The sequence below is a fragment of the Neopsephotus bourkii genome, unplaced genomic scaffold, assembly GCF_033783945.1.
Source record: "Neopsephotus bourkii isolate Nb327-2 ecotype Australia unplaced genomic scaffold, CSIRO-AGI_Nbou_v1 NB_998, whole genome shotgun sequence".
In the NCBI taxonomy this organism is placed as follows: Eukaryota; Metazoa; Chordata; class Aves; order Psittaciformes; family Psittacidae; genus Neopsephotus; species Neopsephotus bourkii.
The window spans coordinates 1,845,160-1,856,253 of record NW_026901490.1 but is presented as its reverse complement, the minus strand read 5'-3'; the positions used below and the strand labels follow the sequence as shown (position 1 = coordinate 1,856,253).

At 42.8% G+C, this 11,094-nt stretch overlaps 1 long non-coding RNA gene across 1 annotated transcript; it reads right to left on the bottom strand.

Moving 5' to 3' along the window:
* Window positions 1–516: 516 nt before the first annotated feature.
* Window positions 517–10,173, bottom strand: LOC133215730 (uncharacterized). Its single transcript, XR_009726477.1, has 3 exons — window positions 9,962–10,173; window positions 2,127–2,251; window positions 517–710 (listed from the first exon to the last, which is right to left on the bottom strand). It is a non-coding gene; the product is annotated as an uncharacterized LOC133215730 (long non-coding RNA).
* Window positions 10,174–11,094: the final 921 nt, after the last annotated feature.

Genomic DNA, 11,094 nt, shown 5'->3' with positions numbered 1-11,094 from the left:
AGAGTCATGAGTTAGAAGGCAAACGTGTTAGGTCATACCTCAGTCCCTCCCCCCCATTTCCAGGGGTTTGATGGACTGTGTCCAGAAAGAAATATCTTCAGGGATTGTGAGAGGCCATTCTTAGCCGAGTTTAAAGGTTAAGCTCCTTAGTTCCTGTAAATGATAGAGGACCATGCCCTGGCAGAGGTTTTGGCCCACCAGGAATTGAGTAATAAGTGAGGAAATGGAGTATTGAATACAGTTTTAAACTTCTCACATTCACAGGAAAGTAACTGCATGTGGATCAGTGTAATAGGAATAAGCCTAAACTGGGTTTACAAACAAGGGCCTCTTGCACAGCAGTCCAAGAACAAGATAACTTCTTCTTTCAATATCTGCTTCTAATTTGGGTAAAGAAAATGACATTGTTATAATGAGATCAGACATATAACTTGGAGCTATGCATTAAAGCACTATTAAGAGTTCCTTAAACTCCTAGCTAATTACTTTCTGCCAAAAAAACCCCAAAACCACATATTGGGGAAACCAACAATTTCAGACTTTATTATGTAAAGCTAACTGCTAGAATATTAGTCAGTGCTTGCCTGAGTATTTCTATATGGTTACATTCAGCATATGCAAACAAGGTTACAATCTGTACTATATATACACACATGGATACTGGCTACATCTTGTTCCCAAGACACGTTTTGACTTTTCCCCAAAAAAGGCTGTGGAAAACGAACGACTGAGTGAAAAGAAAAATTACACAGAAAAACTATATCAAAGTAGGGGGAGTCTATAAAGATGTCTCTAAAGAAGTCAGCATATTGTGATCAAGAAAGAGGGGAGATTCTGGAAAATAAATTTCTAGTTGAGTGAGAAAGTGAACACGGCAGTTTGAAATAGGTACGTACAAGAAACAGAAAAAACGAAAACCTAGCAATCGTTGCAAATTCTATAGCATAGAAAAATGGATGAGGGCCTCAAGGGATGTGAATGATTGGAAGTTTTACGAAAGCTCAAGTTTTCTGAATGTTAACACTATTATAGGCTTATTCTATCTAGACTATTTAAAAACGTTGATAGTGATTCAAAAAAGTAGATTTGTTTAGTAAATAAATTTGTTCTGTACCTGAAAGAATGTGTGATGTATTTGTATCATATAAACAATGACTAAATGCCTTCCTGGTCATTATTAAGATGGATATTGAACAACTTTTCTTAGAGAGAAACATTTAAAGTACACATGTCCTCAAGAACTTGAATCTACAGGAATCCTAAAGGACTGTGATCTCAGAAAGCATGAAATATATTAATTTTTAATAAAGCTTATATTATTGGACGCGAAGACTGACTGCAAGTATTCGAATTGGACAAATGAGAACACGTAATAATAGACCGATTTATCTGACATCAATCACAGACAACAAATGCTGATACAGGATGCAGTAAGGAATTATGAGCTGGAAATACACCAGTAGCAGCTGATGCGGCTTTTCTCAAAGAGCCTGGAAGACTTACATGCATGGCTGAGGACAGAATGGTCAGAAACAGACAGGTTCACCTACTGAAGTCTGTGATGGAGGAGAAGGAATGGCATAGCCTGAGGCAGCTGGGAAGGTTACTGGCAGCTGCTTCTGGCTTATTCCTACTTTACAGGTGTCTATGAGTTCATAAGCACCTCCCAGTCATCACTGCATTTTTAAGGCAAACAATAGTACTTAAAATTTTGAGCTGTAAACAGTTTTGATGCAAGAGCTGTTGGGCGACCAGCTTAGCCAGCCAGGGTTGGGGATGCCATGGTCAGCTACGATGGCCTGGCTGTGCTCTGACTTAACACCTCCAAAATGGAACCAGTCAGATACAGCCAAATACAAGGTCATACCTACAGGTATAAATAGTAAGGCAGCTCTGAAAGCAGCTCAGCTGTATAGTAAACAAGCAACCCAACACACTGTCTATATAATATCTAATATCTTTTGGTGTTATCTAATACCTTTAGGTACTTATCATAGTACCTAAAGGAGGAGGTGGAGAGGGACTTTTTTTACAAGGGCATGCAGTGACAGGATAAGGGGGAGTTGTTTTACACTTAAAGAGGGGAGATGATAGATTTCAATTTGATATAAAAATGAAATGTTTACCATAAGAGTGGTGAGGCTCTGGCACAGGTTGCCCACATCAGCTGTGGCTGCCCCATCCTTGGAAGTGTCCAAGGCCAGGTTGGATGGGGCTTTGCGCAACCTGGTCTAGTGGGAGGCATCCCTACCTGTAGCAGGGGGTTCGGAACAAGGTGATCTTTAAGGTCCCTCCCAACCCAACCCATTCTATGATGATTCTATGATTCTATAGTAAGCTAGCAAGCTGTAGAAGAATGTAACTTTAGAATAACGTAACTTCAGGACTAAAAAGTATCTCTAACGCCATGTCCTATGAATCATGTTTCAGATGTCGCTGCTCAGTTTTTACATCCTGCGGCAGATTTTCTAGAAGCAGTAGCCCTGTTCTTGTACCTGAACCACAAACCTGAGCCTGTGAAGGTCAGCAGTTAAAGTTCTGTGACTCTTCCTCCTACATAATGTGCATACAAATCCCCTCAGCAGAAATGTCATCTCTTTTCTTTCAACCCATATTGTCATCTTAATTTTCACCGTGCTGAAAAGACCCTAGTCTTGGAAGCAGAGCTTCCTTTGAGAATTCTGTGCAACTTCATAGCTGTGCACAGGCTGTGTTTGTTTTGAATTCCTATATGTCTCTGGAAATGTTACACTTTAAATGTGCAGGCCTCATCATCAAAGATTCAAGAATTTCAAAGCACTGCTGAAGATATTGGATGCAGAGAACATGTCTGGGTCATTTATTCATCTGATAGTGAAAATTCCCCTATTTCTGAGAGGGAACTCTAAGACACCTGAATTATGCTAGCTGTGACTATGAAATGTGTATTTCTATTTTTACATTTATTATTGTGTCTGTTGGCTGTATCTGTAAACCTTTTTAGTAAGAAGTTACCAAGGACTATTTTCCTTTTTTTCTCTGGTAGAGTTCTATTGCTAACTTTGTATGTTTTTCTTTTTGCTTTGCTACTTTTCGCAAGATTTCCAGTACTTTATCTGTAACTCAGACTGCAACAAGCTTCTCCTCAACCCATATGGTTATTGGTCTTTGAGAAAATGATGGATAGCGCGGAAGGAAGTATGAGTGCCATGTCGTGACTTTGTTTCCAAGAAGCTTTGAAAGCCCGCTAAAAATCCAGACAAGAAAAAAATACCCCTATTTTCCTATTACATTTCTACCTAATCACATAAAAAAAATTACTAAGCAATGCAATATTCTCATTAAAATAAATTCCTCATTACCTTAGTACATCTTAAGATGACTGTGGAAACTGTTAAAGCTGTTTCCATTTGTGTAAATAGGTGGATTTAGAGCGAAAAGGGAGAAACACCAAAAATGGAGAAGGCACGTTGTCAGAGCCAGAGCAAGACACAGAAGCACATGAAAACAGACAGACTCTCATCCCTATACGTATACACAGGGCCTTAGTAAGCTGGTACTTTTAGTTAAGGTAGTCATCTGGGATGATTGGGCTCGACCTGTGTAAGTTTAGTATCAGGTTCCTGTACAAAAGCTGGTGAAACTAACAATATTTTTCCATCTATATAAAAAAATGTCATTAAAAAAAAAAAAAAGAAGTCAGAAACCTGAAAAGACCTTCTGGAAAAAAGGAGGAATATGGGCTTTTTGAAGGAAGCATTTTAGAATCAGCCATTGTACTGACAGCACCCCAAATATAGGCTTTTCCAGTTTTAAAAGTTCTGAGTCACTTCAGTGTTTGTGACAATGATGGTCTTAAAAATGCAAATAATTCGAGACATACGGAGCAGGAACGATTGTAGTACAAGTTACAACTAGGTAATAAGACTAGCACGCAGATGGTGAGCACATCTAGCTACTAGGGAGATTACTAATTATCTGTTGGCTCTAGGATCTCCATTTTTGTATATGAAACTAATGAAGTAAAAGTGAGAACTTGGCACCCAGTCTATGCAGTCCATGAAAGAGCTCTGCAGTTAACAGCGGCAGGGCATTTAGGAAGGGATACGCTCGATGTCATAGAATCATAAAAGACTTAGGGCTGGAAAAGACCTTAAGATCATCTAGTTTCAACCCCCCTGCCATGGGCAGGGAAACCTCGTACTAAACCATGGCACCCAAGGCTCTGTCCAACCTGGCCTTGAACACCACCAGGGATAGAGCATTCACAAGTTCCTTAGGAAACCCATTCCAGTGCCTCACCACCCTTACAGTAAAGAACTTCCTCCTTATATCCAATCTAAACTTACCCTGTTTAAGTTTTAACCCATTACCCCTTGTGCTATCACTACAGTCCCTAATGAAGAGTCCCTCCCCAGAACCACTATAGCCCCACTTCAGATACTGCAAGGTTGCTATGAGGTCTCCACGCAGCCTTCTCTTCTCCAGGCTGAACAGCCACAACTTTCTCAGCCAATCTTCATGCAGGAGGTGCTCCAGTCCCCAGATCATTCTCATGGCCCTCCTCTGCACTTGTTCCAACAGTTCCATGTCCTTTTTATGTTGAGGACACCAGAACTGCACACAATACTCCAAGTGAGGTCTCACAAGAGCAGAATAAAGGGGCAGGATCACCTCCTTCAACCTGCTGGTCACACTCCTTTTGATGCAGCCCAGGATACGGTTGGCTTTCTGGGCTGCAAGCGCACGCTGCTGGCTCATGTTCATTTTCTCATCCACCAGCACCCCCAAGTCCTCCTCCGCAGGGCTGCTCTGAATCTCTTCTCTGCCCAGCCTGTAGCTGTGCCTGGGATTGCTCCGACCCAGGTGTAGGACCTTGCACTTGGCATGGTTAAACTTCATGAGGTTGGCATCAGCCCACCTCACAAGCGTGTCGAGGTCTCTCTGGATGGCATTCCTTCTCTCTAGCGTATCAACCGAGCCACACAGCTTGGTGTCATCGGCAAAATTGCTGAGGGCGCACTCAATCCCACTGTCCATGTTAGCGACAAAGATGTTGAACAAGACCGGTCCCAACACCGATCCCTGAGGGACACCACTCGTTACAGGTCTCCAGCCGGACATTGAGCCATTGACCACAACTCTTTGTGTGTGGCCATCCAGCCAGTTCTTTATCCACTGAGTGGTCCACCTACCAAATTGATGTCTCTCCAATTTAGAGACAAGGATATCTTATGGGACAGTATCAAATGCTTTGCACAAGTTGAGGTAGATGACATCAACTGCTCTATCCCTGTCCATCAGTTCCATAGCCCCATCATAGAAGGCCACCAAATTGGTCAGGCAGGATTTCCCCTAAGTGAAGCCATGCTGGCTGTCACCAAGCACCTTGTTGATTTTCGTGTGCCTTAGAATGCCTTCCAGGAGAATCTGCTCGAAGATTTTGCCAGGCACAGAGGTGAGACTGACTGGTCTGTAATTTCCTGGGTCATCCGTTTTCCCCTTCTTGGAGATGGGGGTTATATTTCCCTTTTTCCAGTCATCAGGAGCTTCAGCTGACTGCTGTGATTTTTCAAATACGACTGACAGTGGCTTAGCAACTTCATTTGCCAGCTCCTTCAGGACCCACGGATGGATTTCATCACTTCCCATGGACTTTCATGTTCTTAAGATGATCTCAAACCAGATCCTCTCCTACACTGGGCCCAAGGTCTTCATTCTCACAGTCCCTGCGTCTGCCTTCCAAGACTTGGGTGGTGGGGTCAGAGCCTTTGCCAGTGAAGACCGAGGCAAAGAAGTCATTCAGAACCTCAGCCTTCTCCAAATACTGTGTAGCCAGTTCTCCTGACAGCTTCCAGAGGGGGCCTACATTGTCCCTAGTCTGTTTTTTATTTGGAATGTACCTGTAGAATCCCTTCCTGTTATCATTAATATCCCTAGCCAAGTTTAATTCTAACTGGGCCTTAGCTTTCCTAACCTCTTCCCTAGCTTCCCGGACAACATCCCTGTACTCTTTCCAGGCTGCCTGTCCATGTTTCCACCTTTCCAAAGCTTCTTTTTTCCTTCAAAGTTTCCTCAGGAGGTCCTTATCTATCCAAGGAGATCTCCTGGCCCTCCTGCTGCACTTCCTTCTAGTTGGGTTGCAACACTCCTGAGCTTGTAATAGGTGATCCTTGAATATCAACCAAGAGTCTTGGGCCCCCTGCCCTCTAGGACTATATCCCATGCAACCTTACTAAGCAGGCTCCTGAAGAGGCCAAAGTCCACTCTCTTGAAGTCCAGGGCAGTGAGCTTGCTGCATGCTCTTTTCACTGTCCTGAGGATCTCATATTCGACCATCTCGTGATTGCTGCAACCAAGGCTGCCCTGGAGCTTAACATTTCCAACGAGCCCTTCCCTGTTGTTGAGGTCAAGCATGGCACCTCTCCTTGTAGGCTTCTCTATTACTTGCAGAAGGAAGTTGTCTTCCACACAATCAAAGAACCTCCTGGATTGCTTGTGCCAGGCCGTACTGTCCCTCCAACAGATGTCCTCGTATTGCATTTCTTTAGCCAAAAGCGAAGCTAAGTAGACCAAATGCAAAATTGGAGTTTTTGCTCTTACTGTCACCTAGAAAAAACAAACTGTTTTAGAAGAGGTGTGCCTCAACAGTCACATTGAAATACTGATTCTACGTTCCCAGCCTAGTCCCCTGATTTTCCATACATCTTGGCTCCTTTATGCGTCATGTCAGAGACAGAACGTTGCAGATGTTTGTAACATCTTGAAAGGCATGAAGAAAGTCAGCAAGGCTCAGTTTAGTGTCTTCTCCAATACAAGAACCGAGGAGCAAGAAGTCCAATGAGTAGATGGAATGGTCAATGAAGAAAAAGAGGGCTTTTTGTACCTCATTGAAGAAGGTGATGGAATGCTCTGCTGCAAGGTGTCATGGGTGCTCAACTCCAATATACTAGTCCAATATACTAATCTACTACCAGGCTGTCTCACAGAGAGTATGTGTAGCATGCACAGCCTCAAAGCTGATCTCTGAAGTTAGAGACTTTCTGTAACTAATGGGCAAAGGCATTACTGGCATGTGGGGATTATCAGCGGATGTGAATGAAGAAGAAGGCTAGGAATGGTGTGCCTGCTAGTAAGGTCTATGGCAGTGAGGTGCAAAGGGGGTCTGGCAGCTTTCACACCCCAGTGCGTTGAAGTGTAGTGTGAATGCTGTTACACATGCCACAGGGCCCTAAAGCCTTTGCTGTGTGGCTGCCTGATGGACACCAGTGGAGGTAAATAAACACGGCTAAGAGCACACATGGACATTGCTACTAAAGGTGTAAGTGTACACCATTTCATACACACATACATTCATTTCATCACACATGAGATGGTTGAATTTGAGATCCTTAGGACAGTGAGAAGAGCGTGCAGCAAGCTCACTGCCCTAGACTTCAAAAGAGCAGACTTTGGCCTCTTCAGGAAGCTGCTTAGTAAGGTTCTGTGGGATATAGCCCTAGAGGGCAGGGGGCTCAAGACTCTTGGTTGGTCTTCAAGGATCACCTGCTACAAGCTCAGGAGTATTGCATCCCAACTAGAAGGAAGTGCAACAGGAGAGCCAGGAGACCTCCTTGGATAGATAAGGAGCTGCTGAGAAAAATTCAAATGAAAAAAGTTTTATAGAAAGTAGAAGCAAGGACAGGCGGCCTGGGAATAGTACAGGGATGTTATCCAGGAAGCTAGGGACCAGGTTAGCAAAGATAAGGCCCAGTTAGAATTAAACTTGGCTAGGGATGTGAAAGATAACAGGAAGGGATTCTACAGGTACATAGCAAATAAAAAACAGATTAGGGAGAATGTAGGCCCCCTCAGGAAGCTCTCAGGAGAGCTGGCTACACAGGATTTGGAGAAGGCTGAGGTTCTGAATGACTTCTTTGACTCGGTCACCTCTAGCAAAGGCACTGACCGCACCACCCAAGTCTTGGAAGGCAGATGCAGGGACTGTGAGAATGGAGACCTTGGGCCCAGTGTAGGAGCGGATCTGGTTCGAGACCATTTTAAAAATCTGAATGTGCACAAGTCCATGGGACCTGATGAAATCCATCTGTGGGTCCTGAAGGAGCTGGTGAATGAAGTTGCTAAGCCACTGTCAATCATATTTGAAAAATCACGGCAGTCAGGTGAAATCCCCGACAACTAGAAAAAGGGAAATATAACCCCCATTTTCAAGAAGGGGAAATTGGATGACCCAGGGAATTACAGACCAGTCAGTCTCACCTCTGTGCCTGGCAAAATCTTGGAGCAGATTCTCCTGGAAGGCATGCTAAGGAACATGAAAAACAACAAGGTGCTTGGTGACAGCCAGCATGGCTTCACTAAGGGGAAATCCTGCCTGACCAATTTGGTGGCCTTCTATGATGGGGCTACAGAACTGATGGACAGGGATAGAGCAGTTGATGTCATCTACCTGGATTTGTGCAAAGCATTCGACACTGTCCCACATGACATCCTTGCCTCTAAATTGGAGAGACATCAATTTGATGAATGGACTACTCAGTGGATAAAGAACTGGCTGGAAGGCTGCACACAAAGAGTTGTGGTCAATGGCTCAATGTCCGGCTGGAGACCTGTAACGAGTGGTGTCCCTCAGGGATCAGTGTTGGGACCGGTCTTGTTCAATATCTTTGTCGCTGACATGGACAGTGGGATTGAGTGCGCCCTCAGCAAGTTTCCAATGACACCAAGCTGTGGGGTTCAGTTGATACGCTGGAGGGAAGGAATGCCATCCAGAGTGACCTTGACCTGCTTGTGAGGTGGGCTGATGCCAACCTCATGAAGTTTAACCATGCCAAGTGCAAGGTCCTACACCTGGATCAGAGCAATCCCAGGCACAGCTACAGGCTGGGCAGAGAAGAGATTCAGAGCAGCCCTGCGGAGAAGGACTTGGGGGTGTTGGTCAATGAGAAAATGAACATGAGCCGGCTTCAGTGTGAGCTTGCAGCCCAGAAAGCCAACCGTATCCTGGGCTGCATCAAAAGGAGTGTGACCAGCAGGTTGAAGGAGGTGATCCTGCCCCTTTATTCTGCTCTTGTGAGACCTCACTTGGAGTATTGTGTGCAGTTCTGGTGTCCTCAACATAAAAAGGACACGGATCTGTTGGAACAAGTCCAGAGGAGGGCCATGAGAATGATCTGGGGACTGGAGCACCTCCTGCATGAAGATCGGCTGAGAAAGTTGTGGCTGTTCAGCCTGGAGAAGAGAAGGCTGCATGGAGACCTCATAGCAGCCTTCTAGTATCTGAAGGGGACCTATAGGGATGCTGGGAAGGGACTCTTCATTAGGGACTGTAGTGATAGGACAAGGGGTAATGGTTTAAAACTTAAACAGGGTAAGTTTAGATTGGGTATAAGGAGGAAGTTCTTTACTGTAAGGGTGGTGAGGCACTGGAATGGGTTGCCCAGGTAGGTTGTGAATGCTCCATCCCTGGCAGTGTTCAAGGCTAGGTTGGACGAGGCCTTGGGGTGATATGGTTTAGAGAGAGGTGTCCCTGCCCATGGCAGGGGGGTTTGAAGTTGATGATCTTAAGGTCCTTTCCAACCCTAACTATTCTATGATTCTATGATTTATTTATGGGGTTTACAGTTCTCATAGGTAAGAGAATCTAACAAAATAATTATGATAGAGTCCTAAATCTCTAAGAATATATCTTGGTTCTACCTGTTTATTTGTCTTTAATACTGACTAAAACAGGATGATATTATTTACCTTCTCTGAAATCGGTGGTATAAAATATTTTGTAGTCATGTAGTTTTTGGATATTGCAAAACCAATTTGGGAATGATAACTCAAAATTTAATGGAAAATTTACATATGTAAAGATTTTTTATGTATGTAAAAATTCTCAGAAGATTAGAAATATATTACCGAATCAGGAGCTAACTTTAACATAAAGAATCTGTAAGAGGTTCAAGAAACACAAACAGGAAAAGAAATAACATACTCTCTGGGTATCTTCTTGTATGTAATTTGGAAATACTGCTCCTACATCTAGGCAGAAGTAGCCATAGCTGTATTTGAAGTTTGTAATGGTGAGCCTTTGTTGTTCCCCCTGAATTTACGTTTGTTTGTTCTTCATGATGCCATCCTAATTTTGTCTCAGAGATGCTGCAAAGATAATGCCCACTAATAATACAATTACTAAGATCCAAATAATATTTTGCCCAGAAAAGGTCACAGCATCATGAACATAAATCTGAAACAGAAAGCATTTAAAATGTTATTCAATTATTACTAAAATTCTATATCAGTGTTTTAATGCATTGAATGTATTACTTCAAAACCTAAATTGTTCTCAGCACAGAGATAGAAGACTATGGCCTTTTTCTCTCAGATGAGAACAATCTGGGAACTCAGCAAAAGAAATTTTGTTCTGCTTAGAAGATTACATGTTACATGACAAAGTTACATAAAATATAACTCCCAATTTATCCTGTTCAGGTATGTGCCCAAAATATAAAATATAAATGTGTTGTTGAAAAGATATTTTGATTTATATTGAAACTGTCTTAATGGTAAATAGTGTTTAGTTCTGGAACTGTGGTTTATATCCATATTTTTGTCATAATAATTATTTTAATTTTAAATTTTAAGACTTACCTATGTTTAAGAACATAGACTCTGGATTATATATGGTAGTCTGGTGTATTTTTCCTAAACAGTCTTTCGATTTTTTTTTATTTTCTTGGCACTTCATCACTATCTGTAAAATTAGAAGGCCCAAAAAAACAGTTAAAAAATACTTTCAAGTTTTTGTTTTCCCAGATGTACTGGATGCACTGGATGTAGGGTTTGGTTTCACAGATAGATAGGAAAAAGGATTAATTCCTCCCCCCAACTTTTCCTCTGTCTGATTCCTGTGAGGCACTGAGCACTGTCTCCCATTAGGCGACAGATTACAATCACCACTGACAGAGGCATCTGGATTGTTTAGAATCCTGTCTTTAATACAGTGCTCAAGGATCAGGAGCAAGCTGCTGACTGTGAGAGACTGTCCAAATATATAAACTGAAGCTTCACAGGAAAGAGAACAAAAATCCAGCATGTCATGCAGGGTCCATGGTCCACTCTCCAGTC